Raw genomic sequence first — 25,901 nt, 5'->3', positions numbered from 1 at the left:
TTTTTTTAAACGCGTCAGCACGTGTAGACCTTTCACCATTAATTTTATTGAAACCTACAATCAGTTTGAAATCACAGAAACATCAGTGTAACCAGGAGAAAATGATGATGATGCTTGTTGTTCAAAGGGGCCTAACATCCAGGTCATCAGTCCCAGGAGAAAAAGAGCTAGAAATAGAAACACGTATGACTTTCCTAGGATATGTATGACCAGAGCTTGATTCCTTTACCCTCGTCTCGATCACGTGACATACTGGCAGGCTATAAGATAACCCAGAAATTATGCAGAGGTTTCAGTTCAGCAAGTGACATTGGGCAAAGCTATACATTCCCGAGGTCCAGTTAAAACAATGGATTTTGCTGTAACCTTTGTGTGAAACAGTTTGAAGTATACTGTGAATTAGTATCAGTGAAATTATAAACGCCGATATCAATTTTAGGTGTGGGACATGATCGGACTGTCGTATAATGAAACTGTTCATGAAAATGATGAACTGTATGTGAATTATCACCATCCGTGTGTTCCAGTAACTGAACTATTTGTCATGAGGCAGTGTAAAAATAAGCATTCAGTTAAAACTATGTCTGGATCGGACCAGACTAGACAATATTAAGATCACAACATTGCGATGTGCTCGGGTTAAGAACTAGAAATGCTGCAATCTTCCACGAATGAAATTTACGGCCACATATACTTTGTCCACTTAAACGTGGGTCAATAGCATAACTTATGGAATTGATCAAGTGTGTTTGTAAGCCCAAAATTTTATTAACAGTCAGTGAAACAGAAATAGTAATGTGGATTGTGTTTCGCAGCAGTCAGAACTTAACAAGCACAGAAGAGTTAAAGATGAGGACAGACCATTTTAAGTGTCGGTGAATAATACAGTACATGTGCCTTCCAAGGATTAGTAACGAGGGGTCAAGAGAGAAGACAAAGGCGACGAACCCTGGCCTTCCAACCAGCAACATGGAGTTTCTTCCTTTGGTGAACCTAGGGGACATAATGATTGGCTAAGCGGCATTTCATTGGAGCCAGCCATGAGTTCCCAAACATTTGATCAGAGAGGAGATGGATAAGTATAATTATCTGAATTATTTGGGTGCATGAGGACCTGAGGGTAGTAGACAAACTTTTTATGTAAATAAATGTACAGAACTAGCTGTAGACAACCTGCTTTGCTTGGTGTTTTGTACATCCGTGTGGTTTTCATATATAGTACAGAAGACGTGCATTAAAAGACCACTCTTTTTCTGCTTCTTCTGTTATTTTTTATTTTTGTAAAAATCACACATTCTTATACACTACATTTGATGTCTTGTTGTCTGGCGCATGCACAAACAGATTTTCTGCAAGTCCGATACAGAAGAAAGGAACGTAGAGCTGACCATGTGTGAAACAGGAATCCTTCAAATTTACTATGCAATAGTGGAACGTTTGACGCTGAGCCTTATTAATAGTCATACTATATGCTAATCTCACTGCAAATTGTAATAAGGTAGTTTGAAACAAAATTACAAATCATTCGAGATCAATGGAATTCTTGCAATGAAGACTGATTTTCCTTTTTCTTTGCCGGTTAGGATTACTTCTTTGATGATATTGTTAAGGAGCTGTTTCATTAAGTATCTGCTTTATATTCAAGAATTACTCGCAAGAAATACTCGCAGATGTACTCAAGCAGCAAACTTTATGGTTCTGAGATCACTATACTCCTGCAAGATGAATCAAAGATTGTATATAAAACCAAGGAGTACACATTACAGCCATCTAGAGTACATTCACACTCCGGTCCTTCCAGTACATTCTCAATCATTTTAATACATTCAGTGATGAAGTCAGCCAATTTCAAGCGCCCCCCCCATATCCCACACCACCACAGCTACCAACACGCAACCACCATAGTACACAATGGGAGACTCAAGGCTACTACGACACAAAATCATCAGCGGTCTATGGCAGGTTTTTGAGGCTGCAAGGTGAAATATACGAACACGCCTCAATTTTGATATACACTTAGTCAATTTCAAACCTCACATCTTCCACACCACCACAGGTACAGACACGCAACCACTATAGCACACGATGAGAGACTTGAGGCTACTACAACACACAAAAACCAGTGGTCTGCAATAGATAGTTGTTGCTGCATGAGGAAGTAGAGGAACACACAAGTCCATTTTTATATATAGTCTGCCACTTTCAATCCCCATATCTCCCACACCACCACACCTACATACACATAAACACTATAGTGCACGATGAGAGACTCGAGGCTACTACCATACAAAAATCAGTGGTCTGCAATGGGCAGTTGTGGCAAGGTGACATATACGAACACACACGTCTATTTTTTATACATAGTCTGTCACTTTCAACCCCCACATCTGCCACACCACCACAGCTACATACACACAACCTGAACTACTACAGTGCACGATGGGAGACTCGAGGCTACTACCACACACAAACACTAGTGGTCTGCGGTGGGTATTTGTAGCTCCAAGGTGAAATATACGGGCACACGTGTCTATTTCTACATAGTCAGCCAATTTCAACTCCCACATCTACCACAGCACTACAGCTACTGTCACGCAACAACTATAGTACACGATGGGGACTCGAGGCTATTACCACATGTAAACATCAGTGGTCTGTGGTGGATAGTTTTGGCTGGAAGGTGAAGTATACGAACACACAAGTCTATTTTTATGTGTAGTTGGTCACTTTCAACCCCCATATCTACCACATCACTACAGCTCCCGACATGCAACCACCATAGCGCACGATAGGAAACTCGAGGCTTCTACCACACAAACACCAGCGATCTCCGATGGGTAGTTTTGCTGTAAGGCGAAATATATGGACACAAATATCTATTTTTATATATTTATATAGAGTAGTGCCTGGAATTAACAGGTTTCATAGATTAGATAGTAGGCGAGTGGGTCCAAATTTTTATAGTTTATGTACAGCAGAACCTCGATTATACGTTCCCGGAAACTACGTTTTCCCGTATTATTCGTTCAAATTACGTGGTCCCGCGAGCATCCTAATTAAATCACGTCAAAATCCCACATTATCCGTTCCTCGAAGAAACGATTTCCCGGATCAACCATCCAGAAATTTCAGTCCAATCAACGCTAAATCCTCGGATCACGCGTTTTCCAAGAAATTGTATCTTACGAAAGGACGGCTATGGCATGGATCTTGGTGTTGACGTCCCGTCATTGTGGTAATTTGAAGAAGTACCGGTACTGCACTGGAAAAGCGATTGGCAGTGAACTTGCATAAGGGATCATCTTAGCATCGCATTCGGGTAGTAATGTTTAGAGAATTCTCGGAAATCATAAAACACAGTGCCCTCAACAATTGGAAGGAGACAGAGCGCATTTTGACAGCTCTATTTGAAGATGGAATGAATTTCGTCAAATGTTCATACTTGCGAAACGTCTACATTATGTCCAAGGTTAGATATTTTTTTTTCTTTTCTTTTTTCGAGTGTGTCGCCGAACAGGTTTTTGGCACTTCCATCATGGCACAGTATAGTCACTGGGCTTTCAGGCAGGAATCGAAACTGCTTCTTCTTTAGTAACACAAATTTAGTATTTTAATAGGTATTATCGAAAACGATTATGTTATCGAGACCAGAACAGATGTTGCGCCTTACATACGTACATAAAGCCATGGGAGGTTTTGGGATTGCCTATTACTGTTTTGGTCCTAATATAAGACTGGGAATTTCACGTTTTTGTGTTAAAATGTTATAAAAGCCGCAGTCGTTTTATTTGCGCACGTTACATCTAAAAACTTTGTATCTCGCAATGACTCCTCGTACAGCGAGCGCGCTTTCCAGCTGAGTTCAAGGTCGCGAATAATCGTAATTTCAGAGGTGTTAATGATATTTTTTCTCTTTCCAATTTGATTGTGATTAGTGATGGGCAGAACTATATATCATGCATTCAAGAACTTGAGGATTGATACTTTCAAAACCACACTCTTGCGTTCAACATAACCTTTAAAAGTCTATGTAGCCTAGGCCTAATTTACGTGGTACAAGATTTCCATAAACTGACTAGGAACAGTAAACCCTTGCCCAAATTACAATGGAAGATTAAAAAAAAAAAAAGATTTTGCCGTCATGATGTAAACTTTTGTACCTAATGTGCTTTATTTTATTAGTTTAGAGAATGGAAAACTACTTGTGGTCAATTGTTGTTTGGCTTGGCATTACGGGTATTAGATTTTTCTAAGAGTTTGGCTGTTCAAAGTTGCTGAACTGAAAGAAGTTTCCGAAGGAATATGACAAAGTTTTCAGAGGAAACTGACGAAGTTTCCCCAGTAAAACTCAGTGTACAGTTTCATGATTTTTAAGTGGTGTACAGGTAATAAACGTTTGAAGCCAGCCCCGCGGTCTAACTTGTCTGCCTCTCACCCGGAGGGCCCGGGTTCGATTACTGGCCAGGTCAGGCATTTTTACCTGGATATGAAGGTTGGTTTCAGGTTCACTCATTCTACGATTACCTTTAATTGAGGAACTATTTAATAGTGATATGGCAATCCCGGTCTAGAGAGCCAGGAATATTGGCCGAGAGGATTCATCATACTGACCATATGTCACCTCGCAATCTGCAGGCCTTCGGACCAAGGGTGGTCACTTGGTAGGCGGAAGGCCCATTGGGGCTGTAGTTTGCTTTGGTTTAGGGGCGTTTGTAAGATTATAAGTATACACATTTCTTTTTTGTGATGTTTAGCCAAATTGATGATGGTTCATTCGTTCCCCGATTTTCCGTTTTCCCATGTTGTACGTTTTTTTTCCGCGGTCCCTCCAAAATCGGAGAATCGAGGTTCCACTGTATTAGGAATTTTTGTTTAGTTTATGGGTAAATAATGTTATTTGTTTTACGGCCCATTAATTACTTTTACGGTTTTCGGACACGCCAAAGTGCTGGAATTTAGTCGTGCACAAGTTCTTTTACGTGTCAGTAAATCTACCGACACGAGGCTGACTTACGGTATTTGAACACCGTTAGACTGAGCCAGGATCGAACCTGCCAGGTTGGGGTCAGAAGGCCAGCGCCTCAATCGTCAGAGCCACTCAGCCCAGCAGTTTGCGGGTTAACCGGGGCACCAGCTAGGGTAGATCTACATGATAGTCATCACCAGTGTGTTAAATCGGGAAAGCCAAGAATTGCATAGCCATAAGATAATTTTCTTCCTAGACAGACAGGTAGTGTTTGTAGAGGGCCTGGAAGATTAGCAGCACCCAGTTAATCTCATGCATTAATGTTGCACATTTTTCAGCACTGTGTGAATAGCCAACGAACCTTCGGGCAACTGCACCGTTGGGCTGTGAACTTTGGTCCTTTGAGAGAACGAGAAGAAGGACCACCTTTGTAGGATTTGATAGAGAGATGTGGGAAGAATGTTGAATTAAATTCAGAGATCATAAATCTCCACGGTGAATGTAGAGTGGTACCGAGGTTACCCTGATATTCAAAACCAAGACTATAAAGAATGAGGGATATGAGCACAGCCAGTAAGTTTTATTCTGAGAGTTAATTGTGTAAATAGCCGTTGAAAGCTGTATTTTATAGAGTCAAAGAAGGGAACAGCCCTTAGATGCTATAACAGATATTTTGGGGATGGGCTATGCGTGTATTTTGCCAGCAAAGAGGAAGCCATGCAGAAGCTACGACCCTTGCCAGCTCCAGAGATGTGTGTGTGTCCCCTTCCAACTGCTAGAGAGCTGCGGGAGGGAAGTTTCCTTTCTGTGCAAGCCTACAGTTTGACTTTCACACTGTTGAAATAGTACAGTTAAGCCGTCAAGCATTTATTTGTGAATATGTGATGAATTTAATAGTACAAGAAGAGAAACGGAAGAGCTGGGAAAGTTTCACAGAAACTTTACAGGAAGATATGAAGGGAAGTAAAGAGGTTTTGTATGGTTTGGTGAAGAATAGTTTACGAAATAGGGAAGATACAAAATTTGTAAAAAACTGAAACAGGGCAGATATTGATGCAAAGGAGTTGACATACTAAAAAGATGGGGAGAATACTTCTCAGAATCACTAAATATTAAATACAGTGAACGGGTAGATGAGAAAAAGCAAGAAGAAACAATGGGAAAAGAAGAACAAGAAAAGGAGATATCGATGTTAGAAACAGAGAAAGCCATGCAAAAGATGAAGAGCAGTAAAGCAGCAGGAGTGGATGAGGTAACTATGGAAATGATAACAGCAGCAGGACCAATATGGCTACAGTGGCTGTATAGATTATTTAGAATAGTCTGGAGGGAGAGAGATATTCCAGAAGAGTGGGGAAAGGGTTTAATTATCCCAATATTTAAAAAAGGTGATAAAAAGGAATGCAATAACTACACAGGGATCACCCTTATTGCCCATGTAGCTAAGATATTCGAGAGAGTATTGGAAGGAAGACTGAGGAGGAAGCTAGGAGAAATGGAAGAAGAATAGTATGGTTTTATGAAAGACAGATCTACATTTGACCTGATCTTTACATTAAGACATATGATGGAGAAAAGATGGGAGTTTGGAAAAGACATAGTGATGACATTTATTGACATTGAGAAAGCTTATGACAGTGTGCCCAGACAGTTGGTAGGGGACACATTAAGGAAAAAACAAGTTAACAGAGTGGAAGTGCAAATGATAAAAGCTATGTACAAAAACTGTGTTAGTAGTGTGAACACTAGTACAGGAAAAACAAAATGGTTTAAAGTTAAAACTGGTCTCTGACAGGGAAGTATACTATCCCCCATATTATTCATCAACGTCATGGATAAAATTCATAAGAACATTAAACAGAGATTGGGAAGACAGGCAACAAAAGCCATGTTGTTTGCAGATTATATAGTGATATGGAGTGATGATGAAACGGAAGTGCAAAAACAAGTAGATGTATGGAATCAAGAGATAGAAAAATATGAGATGAAAGTAAGCACAGAGAAAAAGAAAACAATAATGATGGCAAGGAATAGGAAGGAAGGAAGGAAGGAAGGAAGGAAGGAAGGAAAAGATAAAACTAAATGGTAACATTCTGGAAGTGGTTAAAATTTTTATAAGTACTTGGGAAGTGTGATCACAGAAGACGGAAAGATTACCGAGGAAACTGGAAAAAGAATACAACAAGCAAACAGCTTCTACCAGAGTGTAAGGGGTATTTTATGGAACTAAGATGTCCCGAAGAAATGTAAGAAAGTATTATATTCAACCTATTATGAACCCATACTAACCTATGGAGCTGGATCGTGGACTACTATAAAATGAGAGGAGAGTACAATACATGCAGAGGAGATGAAATTCCTAAGAGGTATCGAAGGCAAGACCAGAAAGGATAGAATTAGAAATGAAGAGATAAGGGAAAGGACAGGAATCTTGAAACTTCTGTGGCGTTATTACGCAAAAGAAACAATTATGTAATATAATCTGGACTATCAACTGTCTACACGACACTTCTTATATTGCGTGCACTATCCGCACAAGTAACATTTTTGTGAATTAGACATTTCATTGCTGGACTCTGTTTTATTGACAAAGTGCCGATGTGATAAGCTGTAATATTGGCATTATCCATTTGAAACTGGAATTTTGCACCATATGCCTGAGTGGATAATAGTAATACTCATCTAACGTACGGATATTAGGACATGGTTGTATTAAATTATCCTGCGAGTGGTTTCTAGTGTGTTTGACTGTTCTGTGTACAGCAACATGTATGCTTGCGCGTGATTTGGTACTGCCAGCTGTGTTTTGACGGAGCTCTCCAGAGCGTGTTGCTAGGTTGGGCAGTGTCGCTCCTAGTGGCCTTGCTCTGAGTGTGTCTGTCGACTGGCTGATCCGGACCGGAGCGGACGTTGACTGTTAAATATGGTGTGCCTTCAGACACAGGAAACAATGAACCTACCTACGGGTATTGGCTAAGAAAGCATCACTACCCCCAGCAGGGGATTGTTCTCATATTAATATTTATCTATTGTATTAGAATAGTCGTGTGATGTAGTGTAAGATTAATTACATTATCTTTAGTGAGTGTTCTTGTGCTAGCTCGAAACACGTCAGTTACTCAGTCATATGATCTCTCTGTAAGTATGCTGTTCTTATTTAATTTGTATTAATACTATTGTTTCTTGAGGTGAGTCATTTATATTATAGGTTGTGTTTTGAACTATGGTTTGAATTTTTATCTAAGTTTGGTGTGATTGTGTTCTCGCTTCAAGTGAGCGCCCTGTACAGCAGTGAGGGTCATTATTGTCTGCGTAACTTTGAAATTCGCTTATGCTTTTGGCTTATGCTTTGATTTAATATTGTCTTTCCCGGTATCCATTTGTTTCCCTGCGTATATATATATATGTTTTGTTTTCTGCACTTTCCTGGATGCGTGTGCGGTTACTATTTTAAAATTTGGTATGTATCGCTAATGTTATTGTATTCGTGTTTCCCCCGGGTTTTGGTGTTGTGTTTCCCTATTTTGTTCTGTGCATCCCTTCTTTTTTTGGCCTTCTTGTCCGTGATTCGAGCTAATGCTATGCTGCACTAATTTTTTCAATTTTTTAAAAATATTATTATTATTATTATTATTGATCTTATATAACTTTTAATTTCTCATGGCTAAGTATTACTTGGATTGTTTTATTTCTATTGCGGGTATTTAAGGTGATCTTTACTCACTAATGTATGTAATCCCGCACTATATTAACATCCCATTTCAACAATGCACATGTAACGTCTGCTGGTTTAAGTCAAGGGTTTTGGGCAGCCCTAGCGCGAGATGTTTGGGGCTTATCGCACTTCTTATTGTTGGTTATCTCTTGTGCTCGGCTGTTATGTAACTCATTATTATTGCATGTGGTATCGGCCGAGATAACAGTTTTGTTTGTGCTCCATGTGGTTGACAATGCATTGTTTGCTTCTCATGTCATTTTTTGTTTTTCGGTTTCGGTGTTGTGTAGTTTACCTGCCTTTTTTATATTAATATGTGTTGAGCGTCTTAGTTATCGCCCTGGCCTTCTTGTGCTTCTGCGATTAAAATTATTTTTATTTGGGCTATTCTCCTGATTGTTTGATCTTGGGCGATGACATTATGTTGAAATTTGTGTTCCCGTGTGTTTAACGTGATGTGGCTCGTGAGCTTGTTTTACGTTGGGGTTTGTGTGGACTTTTCCTCCGTTGGGTGCTGTCGGAAGCCCTTGATTTAACTTACAACCCAATTTTCCTGGGTTAATCTAAAATTTTATTTCGTATAATTATCGTATAAATATTTTCTTATGGGAATGGTAAAGAACTGGTGCACCAGTATAGTTAGGGGAATATAATGAATTTATGTAATTCCGAATTTATTTTATTTACCCATAGATTATTTATTTAATGAAAAAAAATTTTAATTCTTCTATTACTTCCTCATTTTTTTAAAATTTTCCTTTTGGTTCATAATTTAGTGTGTAATGTAAATGATTTTTTTAATTTAATTATATATTTATTTTTTGAAAATATCAGTGTCATTTTGATGTTGCTTGCCTCGTAGTCCCTTGATCCACTCGTCTCTCCTTCCATTTCGGGTTGGTTCATGCACACTTCCTGTTTGTTGTGTTATTTTCTGATGTGTTATGTATTATTGGCTCTTTTCATTTGTCTTATGTGCACGTCCCTATGACACGTCATTTATTTTGTTAAATTGTTAGGGGCGTTGCACTTCAAGACAGGATAGAAACAACAAAGCTATAGTGATATGGGCATATGATGAGAATGGGAGAAGTGTGTGCCAAAAAAAGCTTTTTCAGAGAAGTTAACAGGAAAGAGACCATGAGGAAGACCCTGAAAGACCCATTCAGTGTGGGAGTGCATGAAGAACAGGGGAGGAAAACCAGAAGATGTACTTAAAAAAGGTGAAGTGTGGTGGAGAGACAGGCAGCGACAGAGGTCCTTGATTCACAACCCAACCCGCAAAGCTGGAAACGGGAAATGAAGATGATGATGAATTGATGAGCATGTGAAGTGACGGTTACAATAACTGATTACCAGATGTTTAATTCATACTCCATTATTTCTGTGCACTATTTGACACAATGCTTCAATAGTGAGAAAGATGAATTTGAGGCATTTCACTTAACAATGCAATTTCTCGTATGGATTATTTCCTCAAGTTTTCTAAGGGATTTTAATTCATATAACTGACATACCTGATATACCGGTCATGGATTAAGATAGCACATTCTAGATTCTTTAAGACATGACCCGTCATGACATCTCCTTTTTTTTACAATTTGCTTTACGTCATACCAACACAGGTCTTATGGAGACATTGGGATAGGAAAGGGATAGGAGTGGGAAGGAAGCGGCAATGGCCCTAATTACAGTACAGCCCCAACATTTGCCTGATGTGAAAATGGGAAACCATGGAAAACCATATTCAGGGGTGCTGAGAGTGGGGTTCTTATGGATGTTACAGCTATGCCTGAGGAAGCCTTTGGGGTGACCATAGACCAGTGATGGCAAAGTTGAAAGTAGGCAACTACACACAACTACAAGAAAAAGGAGAAAGAAAGATTAGGGTCTGGAGATTGAAGAAAAAGGGGGTTCAGGAAGAGTTCAGGAAAAAATTACAAAAACTGATACAAGGATAGATATTAGTCATGTTGAACAGGAATGGAATAACTGTAAGAGTACATTTGTAGGTGTGCAGAGAAAACGTGGCAGAACATCAGGAAATATAAGAGCAAAACAGACAACATGGTGGAATGATAGAGTGAAAGGTAAAAGACTGAAGAGAGTAGAGCCAGATACATGGAAGAAAAAAGAGTTTGCAAAAAAAACAGTAGCTGAAGGAAAGTTGGGAAACATTCACCCAGGAAGTAAAGGAAGTTTTTAACTGTGGGAAAAAATTATATCGAGTTATAAGAAACTGTAGAAATGAAACAGTGAACACAGGAGTTGTGAGGAATAAAGGAGGAGCAATACTAACAAAACCAGAAGAGATAATTAACAGATGGAAAGAATATTTCAGTTAACTACTGAACGTGAAAAACCACACAAGGGAAAAGGTATTCACCCAGCAGGAATAGAAGAAGTAACAGCGAAGGAATAAGACATTAGGACACAGGTAGAGTGCGTAGTTAAAAAGATGAAGATGCGAAAAGCTGTGGGAATAAATAAAGTAGCCAGTGGACTTATAGAATACTCAAGTTTGTATAGAGAAAGGGGGGAAAAAAATGCCTGAGGAATGGAAAAGGGTGTTATAATTCCAATATTAAAGAAAGGAGATAAGATGTGCAGTAACTACCAAGGAATCACCATCCTCTCCCATGTTGCCAAAATAATGGAAAGGATATTGAAAAGAATTAGAAAAAGGTGTAAAGACAGTTATAAGAGGAACAATTTGAATTCAGTAGTGGAAGGTCAAATAGAGACCCCATTTTCATTCAGATACAGATCATGGAAAAGAGCTAGGAATATGGGAAGGATATAGTAATTACTATGACTTTTATAGACTTAGAGAAGGCATATAACAGCATCCCCAGGTCAAAAGTATGAGAAAGACAGACACACAAGGGCACTGGCAAGGAAGTAATAACTAGGGAGCAGATTTTTAAGTGCTAATTAAAAAAGTGAAAATATTTTTTTATGTTCTAAAAATATTTGATAAAAATGTAAATAATATTCTGCTTTAAATATCACATAACCACTCGCGTTCAAGAGGTAGTTTTGTACTAAAATATGGTGTTTCAAAAAGTGCTCCTTTAGGCAAATGGATGTCTGCATGTGGAAAAGTACAGTACGGTATATTCATTTTTGATGTGTTCGACTAGAAATTACGGTATTTACAGAAACGGTAATGTTTTGTTTAAGCATGGCAAAAACAACCTATCTTCTTCCACCGCTTTTCCCACGTCTGTGGGTCATGGGTGCGAATATATGGATTTGACCCTGCTTTACGGCTGGATACCCTTCCTGACACCAATCCTATATGGAGGGATGTAATTACTATTGTGTGTTTCTGTGGTGGATGGTAGTGTAGTTTGTTGTCTGAATATGAAGAGGAAAGTGTTGGGACAAACACAAACACCCAGTCCCCGGGCCAGAAGAATTAATCAGACAAGATTAAAACCCCCGACCCGGCCGGGAATCGAACCCGGAACCCTCTGAACCAAAGGCCTCAACGCTGACCATTCAGCCAATGAGTCGGACGGCAAAAACAACCTATTATCTTTGAAAAAAATGGTACCAGTTCGTACTCACCAATCACACGCTGGAGTATTAGTTGCTAGTAGTAGTCTCAGAACTGCAGTGAACAACAAAGGTCATCTCCAAATTGTCCATCACAAATGCATGCCGTTTTTCTCTGAAGAACGCCTTATACTGCGAAAACGATCACTCCACATCACAGGATGTCAGACGTGCATAGCTAAAGAGAGGAACGTCACCAACACTAACGCCTACAATTTCACCAACATGAGCACCCTCCAATAACTGAACAACTTTGCACATTTTTTTAAACCCTCTGTTTTTACAGAACAAATTTTTTATATTTGACCTTTAACAGTCCCTGTACCTGTGAAGCTGAGAGTGAATCTAATTTATTTTCAACAGCATGCACTTCCTTCACTGTTTCAGACAACAGGTCAGTGGATTTTTTAAGTAGCTCTATAGTTTTACACAAGAAGCTTAGATTGGTAGATATAAATGCCAAATCCCTTTTCAAAGAGCTTGAAGAAGTTCAAATGAAGACCAATCGTTTTTATCTAGTGCATTCACAACGAATGCAAAACTTTCAAAATTGTCTGCGTAGTATACCAATGTGCTAAGTAGGTATCCCACCGCGTGACAATAGGCAGAGGAGGAAGTGCAAGACCTGGTTTTTTGTCTTTAAACAGATCGATTCTTGAGGGTGCTTTTACAAATAGTTTTTTGCCATCAGACACTAATTTATCCACTTTAGGATATTGAGCCCTTACAGCTTCACATAACCTGTGTAGAGCGTAAACTACGCAAGTTACATTATCATTTTCGGAAAGCTTACAGAAAGGCCTTTGGCAGCTTTTTTGATGCAAGCTGCAGCACTATCAGGAATTAGAAGTAATACATTGCCGTATTTTGCACCTTCTGACCAAGTAAGTGCATGGCTCCATTAATCAACCTAGCTACAGTGACATGGTTTGCAGCAGGCATTTCTTTACATGCTAGCAAATAAGAATGTTCACAAGCAGTTTTATCATTCTTCAACATACCCACTAGGCCTACAACATTTCCTACTTTTCTGCCACTTGAATCAGTGGTTTCGTCAATGCTTATCCACATTTTTTCGCTACCACATACTGTCCGAATTCTTCGTAAAGTTTCTTCGTAACATTTTGGAAGATAGTTTTTCCTTAATGTGGATTCGTCTGGAGGCTCAATTTTGTTATTTTGTTAGGAAAATTATCAGTCACAGATTATTTATTTTGACAAGAGAAATGTTGGTGCAAACAAATGCTCTGCATAAATCTAGATAATAGTAGGAGTATTTGGATGGACCTACATTTGAATGAAGTAGCTGGTTCATCTATTGGTAATTGTCGCGAACGCACACAGGAAGCAGCCGCAATATGCTTACTTCCAGAAAAATGCTGGGTTTCTTGAGAACGTAGATCTACACTTACTATTTTACCACATGGTTGGTTCCATCGGTAGTGAAAATGTTTTTTAAATTCCTTTATGTATTGGTGAAGACGCGATCTTGTACTAGACTTCACTTTCAGCAATGTTTTGCAGGTTACACATGCTGTTTACGGTGAATCACTGTTTCAATAAAAAAAGAATAGCAACAGACATCGAAAGCAATATTTCTTCTCTCTTAGAAAATCAAAAAATATCACACTACCACGGGAATGATATCTAGACCCGAACAACTAACCGTACTCTTCGGAGCAACACAATCCCACTGGGAACATCTTCCCAGTCCCCAGTGCACAGTTCAATTTATGGTATTCTCTGTCATCTTATCTCTCTGTATTGCCTTTCGCTGACATTCTATAAACAAAAACAGAGCTGGCTGAATAATATAAGCGAGTTAGAAAGCTAGCTAAGGTATATTTCATCAATGACTAGCTAGAATTTGAACTTCCCATTGTATAACATTCCAATGGTGTTCAGATCAGTTATGGAGCCATTGAAGGTTATGGTAAAGAAGAAGTCAATGGAAATTGCACGGAAGTATACATCCAGACATTAAAAGTCCAGTTGCTATACGTCCAATTGTGTTTGTCGGCCAAGATAATGAATAGGAAATTTTGATGGAAATAAGATGAAGACATAAATCCATAAGCTCAAAACCCCATGGTCATATGATTATATTCAGAAAACATCATCTAGTGTATAAGCGGAAACCAGTAAATGAAAGATCACATGTCAGTGGGAGGAATAAAGTAAGTCTTTGCATGATTTCTTAATTAAGAGAGTGACTTTGTCACAGAAGGCATTCCTCAAATGTCAAAAACAGATGGAAAGGAAATTATAAACCAGCGATTTGTCAGAAATTATAAAATCTGAACCAATGTTATTATTGTAATATTTAAATAGGATTTTGTTTTATGTGAACAATGATATTGTAAGAAAATTGAGATTGAAGGTCGAGAGAAAGAACTGCTAGATACACTTAAGAAGGAAGCTGACAGAAAATTGTAAGACTTGAGAAGTTATTGTGAGAGGAATACAGAAAGAAATTGTGATAACTGTAATAAGATCTAGCGTTTAACAAAAGAAACAAGGCAAGTGTTTTTGGATTAACATTGAAATATTGTGTGTTACATATCGTCGTACTAATTCTGACTGTACAAGTTTCAGGTCAGAATGCCCATGAAGGTGGAATATTGTTATTGTAGTACCATAACCAAATCAACCATGATGGCTAGAACAGGATTAGTGTTCTGACAGGCTTGGAACTATGGAAATGAAATAACATTTAAAATTCAACCAGATGAGAGGACCGAGATGACCTACAAGAATCCGTCAACGATAAGTACCCCAAGATGTTGTCTTTCCTCAATTCTATAATGTAGAATGCACAGCAGGAGTGCAGATTATTCTTTATTTTGTCATGAGGTGACATAATTAAGATAGAACTTGAGTAACATAATGTGATCGTCGCAAATATTCAATGATATCCGTAATTGCAATTGAGATTTCAATAAGGAGATATTGAAATTATGTTTCCTGTGCAATATTCAACTTGTAAAAGAACGCATTCCTGCTAATTATTCTGGGATTTCTTAAAGATTGCTCGTGAATGCAGGAAATACTATCCTGGTATTTGAAATGACATACTAGTTACTGCTTAGATAATTCTTGTGAGATGATGTACATTACATGTCTATTTTGAGAGCATCTTATATGGTAACTTTCACGTATCCACACGATTTGTGTGAGATGTGAGTATTCCGTCAAATTAATACTAGGATGATCCTAACACATATTTGATGATGAGATGGTTTCTTCGGATACGTGCCTGTATATTTTTGGATGGATAATTATGAATAGGCATGGTGCACATGTAAGGTGCTGTGAATTGTAAATGATAGGGTCGTCAATAGAATGTTAATGATAAATGAGGTTGCTGTAATACACGATTTGTTGAAAATAAGCATTACGGAAGTGTAGTGTGGTCTTCGAGAATTTTAATGAATTTAAAGTTGAGAATGATTAAACAGACAAGTGATAGGATTTGACGATAGGGTTTTTTGCATAATGTCCCGAAGATTATAAGTATTGAAATGTGTGTATGGTTATCAAAATATTAATCTATGGCACAATAAGATGCAAATGCTACATATTTGAACTGATAATCATTGACAGAGGATCTTTGACAGTAGATGACATTGATATGAAGGTAATGAGATGTCTCATACTTAAGTGATGTTATTGTCACCTGAAGCAGTGCATGATTAACATTTAAGTAGTTGCTTTATAGTATGGATTTTTGGAGGCTGTAGTACTGTAGATCTTCATAATTTTCAGGAGAATAATGTCGGTGAAGCCGGATGCTGTTGGATCGTTTCCAAGTCTTATTATTTATTAATGATGTTATTAGCTAGATGTTGTGTATTTTAGGTGCGGTGGATATGAGTTTCCAGGAGATGCTGTTTCTGCTTTGATTGAATTTACTTGTTAGAATTAGTCACAATGTCTCTGAATAGTATGCGATTATGTTATTAACAAGCGACAGCGTTGGACGTAGGTTACTATGGGATTCTCAAGTTGTTAGACAGTTAATTCATGTGATGAGTCATAATATTGATAGAATATACACTGCTGTTTGTAGAAAGTGAAACACTCAGAAGCAATGGTCTGAAACAAGTCAAAATCAGAGGATGTGTAGAACAGTGGAACCATAATAAGTGTTTTAAATTGCAGAGAGATGGTGTGCACATAGGCCCAGCAGTGCCCTTCCGTGTATGACCAGCCAGGGCAGTGTTACCCAACGCTCAGTCAGTGCGGAGCCGTCATACGAAGTGGAAACGTGTATGTAAGTGCCACTATGTCTCGCAGACATCACAAGAGGGAATATCAGCATTCAAGTGCGTTCGAACGGGGCAGAATGATAGGGCTCCGGGAGATGGGTCTGTCGTTCCGTGACAATTGTGGCTAGTACAGGGTACGCTGCTTCAACAGTGAGGCGTATGTGGAACCAGTGGAGAGAAGAGGGCCGCACACAGCGCCGACAGGGTACTGAATGACACAATGTGACCACTATGAAGATGTACAATATTACAGGGAAGGATCCACCTTTCAATACTCCGTAGTAAGTTGAACTAAAAAGTAGAGATGACCGCCATCTTGTCCGCTTGACCACAACGGACAGAACAGCTTCATCCACGGTGTTGGCTTGAAGTTAGTACACAGCAATGGATGTGGGGATGTCTGCATCGACGGTTCGACGACGTCGTCTGAGGGCCTGACTGGTGGCACGCATGCCATTGCGCCGGCTTCCATTGACCAGCAATCACCAACGCCATTGACTGTAATGGGCACGTAAACACCTATAACACCGACACTGGCGTGCTGAGTGGCAAAATGTAGTGTTTTTGGATGAGTCCCGCTTCAACTTGTCCTACAGTGATGGCCGCATACGCGTTAGACGCTGCCGTGGTGAACGCCATCGGGCAGACTGTATTGTTGAGTGGCATAGTGGACGAAGGCCAAGTGTGATGGTTTGGGGCACAATTGCCTATAACATGTGATCTTGCCTCCTACGTCTTGGGAGCAATCTGAACAGCTACCGCTACATCAGGGAGGTTTTACAGCCCGAGGCACTGCCCCTCCTGCAGGCCGTTCCAGATGCCATATTCCTGCAGGACAATGCCCGGCTGCATGTGGCGAGGAATGTGCAAGCCTTCTTCAAAGAATGACGGATACCACGGCTTCCCTGGCCAGCCCATTTGCCGGATATGTCACCCATGGAACATGTCTGGGATATGGTTGGTCGGCACCTTCTTCGTCCAGGTCCTCCTGCAGCCACTGTTGATGATTTATGGACGCGCCTACAAACAGTGTGGCAGAGTTTTCGCCAACAGCATATTCAGGCGCTCTTCGATTCCATGCCACAATGTCTAGCGGCTCTGACTGCAGCGCGTGGCGGCGCTACGCCATACTGAATTTCCACGGTCACCGTGCATGTACAGTTCTGTAATTGTAATAATTTGTGTCTTGTCATGTCCCTAATACGTGGAATAAATTGCATTGTGATCACAGCTCTCAGTCTTGGTATTTCACTTTCTACAAACAGCAGTGTAGAAAGAAAATATTGGACTGATGAGTGACAAATATGAGTGAACTAAATATTTCTTATTTTAATTCTATGATTGGCAGACAATGAAAAAATAGTAAAATAGTTTAATGTGTCGCGATAAATAAGCCTTCAGCAAGTTCCATGTTGGATTTGTTATAAGTAGGGACCTGAAAAATTAGCATCTATTTGTTTCAAAATTAGCATTTTTCCCCCAAAAAATTAGCATCTATTTTTCCAAAATTAGCATCTATTTACAAAGTTAAAATAATTGCATGGTATTATTAATTTTAACAATTCCAAGTTTATGAAGTGCAATTGTTGTCCTTAGTTCACACACAATACAAATTCATTGTTCAAATGAAAGCATTGCTTTTTTTCAAACTGCACCGTCTGTCTGCAACCACTATGTTGTAATGAGACAACACATGCTCGCTATCTACATTGTTCATTGGGGTCCACAACAACTCAAGACAGTATTTAGCAAATATGCTGAACTGTCTGAACTGCAGTTAATGCAAGCATGACATAACATTTTTCACATTCTTTATCTGGGTTTGAATTGTATGTTTCAGAGAACAGTAACCAGACCAGATATCGTTCCTTGAGAGATCTGTTACTCGTAACAATTTCTCAAGCTCATCTAATTTATCAGTGTTATTCAAAATTATATTTTTTGGATACAAAGCTTGAGAAATTGAAACAAAATGCTTATGGTTGGGGTCTTTAGCTTTCAATGTGGCTAGCTTGCACTGTGAAGAATGAGCAGCTTTTACAAATGTGTCTCTACATGCAGCCTGCTGTAGAAGAGTGTGCTTAATCAAAAGATCATTAGTTGCCGCAGAAAAATTCCTCTTACAAATTAAGGTAAAACTGGCGTCAAGGTTATGGAGTTTGGGGTAAAGGAGATGAGAGGTAGGATACAGAGACCCTTCAAGTTCAGTGGAGGTCAACCAATCCAGCTGCATGATCTGTGACAAAAACCATGTGGGAGTGAAGCCTATTCACTTCTCGGTAACTCAGATCATTCAAGGTTATAAACTTCATTATTGGTTCCGTATTGAATTAAGATTACATATAAAATACAAAGTTTATTCCACCTACTCAATACTATACAGTAATGCAATGTTTATAAACGCATTACAATATATACAATATTATAAACATTGCAATTACTGTATAGTATTGAGTAGGTGGAATAAACTTTGTATTTTATATGCACTCAGATCAGTCAGGTACTTCATACCACAGTTGTTGATGTCTTTCATGTCAGACATCTTGAAAATGTAAAATCAGTAAAGTAAGCACTCAAATAGAAGACAGCCTGAAACCAGCTATTCCATCGGGTTATGACAGGTGCAGGAAAAAGCTTTGCTTCCTTTGATGCACCATACTTCGATGTTAAGAATTGTAAATTATATATTTTCGCTTTCTTGTGTTCAAAAATTCAGACTTTACCATGGCAACCACACGATTTAAATCTGTCATCACTGCGATCCAACTATTGCCAACCAAACCGATCTTTTGTGCCCAGCACTGTACGTGCATTAAATGATCCCCGATGACCACACTTAATGTTTCATAACACTGGGTCATGTACGGGGCACTGTCACTGACAAATGCTTTAACTGCATCATATGGTACACTATAAGTGCGCAGAGCTTCTAAAACAGCACGAGAGCAGTTTGTAGCATTTCCTGCATCAAGATAGTTCACAGAAACAACGTGCAGCTCTCTTTTCGATCCGTATGGGACTTGGAATATGACAAAAATACAATGGCCCATTCTATCTGTAGTTTCATCACAGAGTATGTTGATATTCTTCCCCACTAAAGCCTCTGCTGTTCTTTTCTGGTGGTCAGATGCAACTTCTAGAAAGGAAGAAAGACCTCAAATTATAACAAAATAATTTAAAATTACTGGATCAACTGGGTACGGGTAAGATAGCTCGATATGGAAATCGCACTCAACTTCGGTATCCTTCAATTTTGCGTGTGGTTTCGATGTCGTAATACCTAAACCGTACCCGATCAATGAAATCGAAACTTACCTGGTAAATATACTTCACGTAGAGTTCTCACACATGGCAGCTGTTCATATGAAAACTCAGTACTCTCTTAGCTCTTTGCTTTCCAGTTTTTCCAAAGGTATATTTGCTTTGGCAAATACTTCAACTGTGAGTTTCAAGAAGTTATCTCTGGAAATTTTTCGTCTTTTATAACTATCTAACTGTGTAAGCACAGAAGATTGCTTTCTCTGAGACGTACTAGCAGCAGGGATTGAACTTTCGTTATCGCGTCGCTTACCCATATGTTTTTCAGTTTTAACATGTTTCACAATGCTATTCTTTTTTTCCCACCCAACTCGGCAATTACAATACTTGCAAAACACTGTCGCTGAATCTGTGGCATATAAACCATCCTTTGCATATTGCTGAGCCCTTTCATGCGCCCCATAACCAAAACAATCGCTCGACTTTCTACTATCCACTAGTGTCAATTTTGAACAGGAAAACAACGCTGCATCTATCTTGTTATTTCTGTAACACTCAATTTACATTTCGATAATAATCGATACAGATCTTATTCCCCTTGCTATTCCCTTTGTAAGTATTGATTAAAGTCAGCAAAAAGCAATCGATCGCCTACTTTTCTTTATCGATCGGAACGGTCGAAAGATTTATGCATCATATTTTGAGTTTTTGGAAGATTTTGCCAAAATGTTTTTTGCCAGTAAAATAGCATATTTTTGCAGAATTTGCACCAAAATCGCATATTCATACTGTACCAGTAAAAGAGCCCGACTCTCAGATTAAATTTTAAAGTAGCATGAATATAGTTCTCAGGGCGAAAAACTGGATTAATTGTAGCTAGGGCTCGGTACAGGAGGTAGGGTCGTATCTACAGAAAAACTTTGACTCTGATTGCACAAGAGTTTATTCAAAAAAGTCATGAATTTGCACATCACCTCTAAGTAGAAATGGATTGTCTTCCTCGTATTCCAATAGTATGGCTCGGGTTCTCCAGCTCACCAAGCCAAGCTGGTTGAAGCACGTTCCAGAAGACTCCAGGGATTCCAGGGACTCCAGATACTCCAGACAGAGGCAGATGGACTGTCTGGATTGACGGCAAGTAGAGATGTCTCGAACTCTGTTTGGCAACGAAAAATACAAGTCCCTTCTTGTGAAATTATAGTTAAACTCAAAGTTCATTCCTGGCGAAGGTGCAAGTCTTTGCCTAAACTCGAATGAAAACACAAGTCCATTCACTTGGAAGTTTGAATATATTTAAAGTTAATCACTGGTGAAATTCATAAAGTCTTTGAGTGACCACTGACGAAAACACAAGTCCTTCCACATAAATAAATTCACTGACGAAATTTATAAGTCTTTTAAACCAACACTGGCAAATGTACAAGTCTTTGAGTAAATGTAAGTGAAATCCTAACTTCGTTTATAGCCGTTGGAAAGTTAAAGTTCATCACTAGCAATGTTAATCAATCACTGTCTATTAGAAGGATGAGTTCCTCAACAGTCGCAGATATTCCACGTAAATAATACAAGTCCATTTCACGAACACTTAGAAAAATTCCAGCTTCGAAGACACGTAAATAATACAAGTCCATTCAATTAACACTTGTGAATATTCTAAGTTCAATTACGAAGATTTAGAAAATTTTCTACAACACTCGTAGTCTTATGAGTCCACTTTATAGTACTTGGAAGAATCGTCTTCCCACACTTGTAGAATGACAGAGTTCCACGATGATAGTAGCAGCAAGAGTGTCCTCGCTGACTACTCAGCAGAGACTGTGTGAATAGGCTACAGTAGGTCCTCCTTTTATTCAATTCGGGACGTCTACGTCATAATACGGTTTGATTGTATATCTCCCGAATCCCTCGATGGATTTGCTTGAAACTCGAGCATTGGGACGTTTAGGTGATCCCAAACAAGATGACATATCGCTCGACTCGCTAGCATCATTATTATAGAAATTTCAAAATTTTCTCCATCGAACTCTCTAGAACAAGTGACGTGGAATCCAGAAAATACCAGTCAAGGCTGGTAACACGTGTTGAGACGAGCGGGCGGTCTAACTAGCCCCTGTGGCTACGTCACAGCTCACAGTCGTCATACACTCGCTAGCTGGTCCTCGCTGCTGGTAAACAAACCAGGCGCTCTCGGAACATTACGCGTGGTAAATAAACGTAACTTATGCTCAAAAAATACTTATGTACAGGTCGTAACCGGTACAATACTGATTTCGCATTTTGGGTCACAATTCACATTTTGTCGCACTTCTATTTATACGCAAAAATTCTTTTATTCCACATCAGAATTACCATAGGCTTGGATTCAGTACAAGATTTAAAAATTCGCATCTATCGCAAATGCGATATTTTCAGGTCCCTAGTTATAAGTCAAGTATTGAATTTAAGGTAGTTCATGACCAATCTGTGATTAATTATGTTATGATCCAAACCAACAAAGCATGCAATGTCGATTTCATTCTTATTTTGCAATCATGTTGTAATGTACATATTATTATTTTATTTCCATTTACATTTGACTAATTAAATTGGAATATCCTTCCAAGAAACTAAATTCTCAATATTTTCATTTAGTTGAATTAAGAATTAGAATAGCTATAGTAATAAGAGCCTAATGTTAAGTAGAAATGAGCTATAACCGGTGTTCGTTGAATGTCCATGCCCGTGAGTGGAGACTCATGTAACTCCGTTGACACCAGCTGAGGGGTACTTACACTATCTTGGAACCCTTAAATGAATCGACCCAAGGATGGTTAAAGTAAGGAAGTTCATACATAGCCACAACATTCATAAATATGACTAAGATACACTGTTAAGTTAAAAAACAAGACCGTAATCGTAAAATGAGAATATGAGCACCATTTTATAACACAGTAGCATTTTAAATGTTACTGCATAACAAATATTGCTGATTTATGTGCTTATTACGAATTTTCTTAAAATATGCATTTACAGTCTTAATATGTGAAAGTACTGTATGTGTTTTATGCAAAATAAGATTAGGTTTTAATGCTTGGGTATATAAAATAGGAATAATAAACATAAATTGTGTTAAAGCATACACAAAAAAATATGTAATTACATAAAAATCCATTTACTCACTCTTTTGTCTAGTCAAATAGCTCTCATTTTTGCCAGTAGTCTCCCATGATCTACCCTATCAAATAGGAGTGAAAAGAAAGTGGGAATCAGTTTTTTCAGAAGTGAATGTTGCCGTATATGAGTGGTTCAAGTGTGCTCGAGTGAAGAAACTGTGTGCGAGTGGACCAATGTTACAAGAAAAAGCTCGAGAAAACGCAAATAACCTGAAAGCTGAGAATTTTGTAGCTAGCAATGGTTGGTTAGATTGTTATAGAAAATGTCATAACGTTAGTTTCAAAACAGTCTGTGGAGAAGGTGATTCTGTGTCTGCGACTGAAGTAGCGGATTGGAAAGATAGGTTACCAGACATTTTAAGCTAAATTTTCAGTTTTAATTTAATTCACCGCACTTCGTAAACATTTCTAACTATCCACATCAGCCTAGTCAGACAAAAGGACCATTTTGAGTAAAACTTGTTATCGTTTTACAGAGCCCGAATCAGGAACGAAAAGTGACTGTGATGCAGAAGAAAAACAAGAAGTTCTGTCAATGAAGCAGGGACTAAATATGCTTAAACACATAAAGAATTCGTGTGTCACGCTGGACCGTGAGTACGGCGAGAACACTATGGAACCATTTAACAGACTTTATTCCGTTTTCGAGAATATCGCAGTTAAGAAAACATGTGCTAAATTTACACAGACGAAGCTTCACGATTGCTCACGAAGCTGAAATGATGTAAAATCACTTTAACTCTCTATGAAATACTAACACAGAAATGACTTAGAATAATAAAAATAAAGATATGTTTGCTTATATTTAAGGTGGATGTTCTCTGCCGTTAAAATGTTTGATTATTTTTACAAACTTGTTTAAGCGGACACCTCTCGTGGCTGACATTTTTCTTCGGAACCGACGGTGTCTGCAGAAGGGAGGTTCGACTGGATTTGTTATGTTGCGGTACTAATCAAAAGTAGCGTAGACCTGCGGCATTCCACACATTATGGTACTATTCACAGGTAATTTCGCACATGTAAAACAAACCTATGGTGTTTCACACATTGCGGCGCCATTTACCGGCAATGCAAACCTATGGTGTTCATTACAGAAGTGTACTAACCACAGGGACTTGTACTATCTGGTGGTGCTCCTCAGAGTGGTTACTATCATAGGCAAGCCAGAACCATGGTGTTGCCCACCCATGGTGTCTTTCATACTGCAAACTGTACTAATCACAGGTACTGCAAAAGCCAGAAGCGCACTCTGGTGCTACTAATCACAATTCTATTTCGTATCTAACATAGTGGTACCTTTTTTTTTTTTTTTTTTTTGCTAGTTGCTTTACGTTGCACCGACACAGATAGGTCTTATAGCGACGATGGGATAGGAAAGGCCTAGGAGTTGGAAGGAAGCGGCCGTGGCCTTAAGGTACAGCCCCAACATTTGCTGGTGTGAAAATGGGAAACCACAGAAAACCATCTTCAGAGCTGCTGACCGTGGGATTCGAACCCACTATCTCCCGGATGTGCAAGCTCACAGCTACGCGATCCTAACTGCACGACCAACTCTCGCCCGGTAACATAGTGGAACTATGTGCAAGTAAAAGCGACCCATGGTGTTCCCCGCAGGGTGATACTAATTACAAGTAGTCTTATGGTTCTAATTCGATCATCCCTTGGTCGCCCCTTTTAAGACGCCTCTTACGACAGGCAGGAGATACCGTGGGTGTATTCTTTGTCTGCGTCCCCCACCCACAGGGGGTCTACGGTGTTGAAAGTAGACTTATAAATTTTCTTCGGTATTCTGGTTCATGAGTGATAGACTTTTAATCAAACTGAGAGCGATATAATACAACTTGTGCTTCACCAACATTAACATTTACAAGTGACTGATTATTTAGGAAGTGTTTTAAAACTTGTGGTTATTTTCCAAGTGCTCATATTTCAAAGTGAATGAGACGTTCTGATCAGTGATAGATTTTGAACGGTGCTTGTATTTCATCAAGTGATTGAAATATTGACAGTTTTCATTGATATAATAGTGCTATAAGACTTAGAATTTCTGAGGTTTCGAACACTGACAGGTGATTGAATATAAAGTTAACTTAAACTCTGTAACTACGACACCAGACTTGCAATTTTCTTGTGTGTAAATAATTCTCAAACACTTGGAAATATTTTCGTAGGTCATAGACTGCGAACTGTATATTTGAACTTGTTAACCTTAGAAGTGATTGAACCAAGGACTGTTAATGAACAGAGTCAGTTTCAGTTTATTTCTCAATGAGCACATGTGAACAGGACTAATTTCACAAGTAAATATTTTCATTTCCATCTTATCAAAGTGATTGCCTTCAAAACTGTGTAAAAACCTAGGAATATTTGTCAACTTCAACTTATGCCATTGTCACATTTTTCGAACTTACTGGGTTGATTTCATTGACATTTGACGATACGAAGTGTCATTAACATACAGTTTTAAGTGGTTATTTATTTTGCAAGTTTGATTTAATTGACATTCGACTCCGCTTCTTTATCTTTCAAGTGCTAAGACTGATTTGTGTGTTCGATTTTATTGATGTTCGGTCGCATAGAATTCACTACAAATGATTAGCCTCACAACACGGAGTAGATTCTAGTGACATTCTACCATGCAAAAGTTATTGATTCATTCCTCGAGTACACAATTTCTATGTGTTATAAACCTTGTTTAAGATCATTATTATATCTCTTTCTCATCTGTGTAGAAGCTGCTTTCCAAATTAACACGTCCACTGCATAAGTGCGTGTATTCACATTCATGCTATACGTGACCAATCTCGATGCCCATACTACTAGAACTTCTAGACCGTCTAGACCTTCTAGAAATTCCAGACCGTCCAGAACATCTAGAATTTCCATTGAGGGAGGAATCATGGTTCCATGGTGCAGAGAGGGGACCCATGGTAGTACGAGAGTAGCAGCCAGATTTCGAGGAACGTCACCAGCCGTAGGAC

The 25,901-nt window shown here is 38.8% G+C and overlaps 1 protein-coding gene across 7 annotated transcripts in view; it reads right to left on the bottom strand.

Moving 5' to 3' along the window:
* The window catches only part of LOC136858074 (sentrin-specific protease 1), a 322,570-nt gene that overhangs the window by 239,025 nt on the left and 57,644 nt on the right, over positions 1-25,901 (bottom strand). The window contains exon 3 of one of the 7 annotated variants that reach the window (XM_067137335.2): positions 12,255-12,420. The exons of 5 other annotated variants lie outside the window; for them this stretch is intronic. The gene's annotated coding sequence lies outside the window, so the exon portion shown is untranslated. The remainder of the gene's footprint in view (positions 1-12,254; positions 12,421-25,901) is intronic. One more of the 7 variants, XM_067137336.2, reaches the window with a different exon arrangement.

The sequence above is a fragment of the Anabrus simplex genome, chromosome 1 (assembly GCF_040414725.1).
Source record: "Anabrus simplex isolate iqAnaSimp1 chromosome 1, ASM4041472v1, whole genome shotgun sequence".
NCBI lineage: Eukaryota > Metazoa > Arthropoda > Insecta > Orthoptera > Tettigoniidae > Anabrus > Anabrus simplex.
The sequence above is the reverse complement of the archived record's forward strand: the minus strand, read 5'-3'. Positions and strand labels throughout refer to the sequence as shown.